Below are 1,936 nucleotides of genomic sequence, written 5' to 3'. Positions count from 1 at the left end.
ATAAAAGGAATAATAAATATGTCAGAGAAAAAGTTTCAGAACCTAAAGTCTCATGACTGCCACGTGATTATGACGCAACTGCTTCCGGTTGCATTGAGGGGGCTTCTACCGAAAAACGTCCGATTAGCCATTGTGAAGCTATGTGCATTCCTCAATGCAATCTCTCAAAAGGTGATCGATCCAGAAATCATACCAAGGCTAAGGAGTGATGTGGTGCAATGTCTTGTCAGTTTCGAGCTGGTGTTCCCACCATCCTTCTTCAATATCATGACGCACGTCCTAGTTCATCTAGTTGATGAGATTGTCATTCTGGGCCCCGTATTTCTACACAATATGTACCCCTTTGAGAGGTTCATGGGAGTCTTAAACAAATATGTCCGTAACCGCGCTAGGCCAGAAGGAAGCATCTCCATGGGCCATCAAACAGAGGATGTCATCGGGTTTTGTGTTGACTTCATTCCTGGCCTTAAGAAGATAGGTCTCCCTCAATCGCGGTATGAGGGGAGACTGACTGGAAAAGGCACACTTGGAAGGGACTCAATAATATGCAGGAACGGATATTCTTGGTCTCAAGCACGCTACACAGTTCTACATAACTCTACCTTGGTGACCCCGTATGTCGATGAACACAAGAACAGTCTGCGCTCCAAACACCCGGAGCGGTGCGACGACTGGATTACATGTGAACACATCAGGACTTTCAGCAGTTGGTTGGAAGCACGTCTCAGAGGTGACAACACTGTTTGTGATGAGCTGTACTTGTTGTCCAGGGGACCATCTTCGACTGTTACGATTTGGAAAGGATACAAGATAAATGGGAATACATTTTACACGATTGACCAAGATAAAAAGAGCACCAACCAAAACAGCGGTGTCCGCTTTGATGCAACAACCGAGATGGGAAAGGACACATATTATGGTTACATAGTGGACATATGGGAACTTGACTATGGACATGATTTTAAGGTCCCTTTGTTTAAGTGCAAATGGGTCAATCTGTCAGGAGGCGGACTACAAGTAGACCCACAGTACGGAATGACAACAGTGGATTTGAAAAATCTTGGGTACACTGACGAACCGTTCGTCCTAGCCAATGATGTGGCACAGGTTATCTAGGTGAAGGACATGTCTACCAGACCGAGAAAAAGAAAAGATAAGGAAGCGAATACATCATACGATGAGTCAAAGCGCCACATAGTTCTTTCAGGAAAAAGGGACATCGCGGGAGTGGAGGGCAAGACAGACATGTCTGAATATTATGAAAAGTTTCATGGAATTCCTCCCTTCAAAGTCAAGGCTGACCCCAGTATCCTGATAAATGATGAAGATTATCCATGGTTACGGCGCAATAAGCAAATGACACAAGCGAAGAAAAAGTGAAGACTCTCTCCCGCAACTATTATGATGATACCATGCCAACTTTGTAACAGACGAGTATGATACCATTGTCCGTTTTGTACATGCACATGCTATATGGGTGAATTTATGATACCATGCCAACTTTCAACTTTTTCATAGTTCATTTGAAATGCTTTAATGTCTTATGGTTCGGCCCTCGTAATAATTAAAAATAGCAACAATAAGTATTTTGTTGTAAGTAAAAACAAAATAAAATAAATAAAGCAAGAAAGAAAACAAAAAAATAAAACAAGTGTTTTCAAATTTGAAAACTAATGGCACTAACAGAAAGTTTATAATTTTTCTAAAACTAAAAGCAAAAATAATTAAAAAATAAAGCAAAAAACAAAAGAAAATAAATAATGCAGAAAACAAAACAAAAAACAATTAAAAATAGCAACAATAAGTATTTTGTTGTAAGTAGAAACAAAATAAAATAAATAAAGCAAGAAAGAAAACAAAAAAATAAAACAAGTGTTTTCAAATTTGAAAACTAATGGCACTAATAGAAAGTTTATAATTTTTCTAAAACTAAAAG

The sequence above is a fragment of the Triticum dicoccoides genome, chromosome 6B (assembly GCF_002162155.2).
Source record: "Triticum dicoccoides isolate Atlit2015 ecotype Zavitan chromosome 6B, WEW_v2.0, whole genome shotgun sequence".
Classification (NCBI taxonomy): domain Eukaryota; kingdom Viridiplantae; phylum Streptophyta; class Magnoliopsida; order Poales; family Poaceae; genus Triticum; species Triticum dicoccoides.
Note: the sequence above shows the minus strand (reverse complement) of the source record.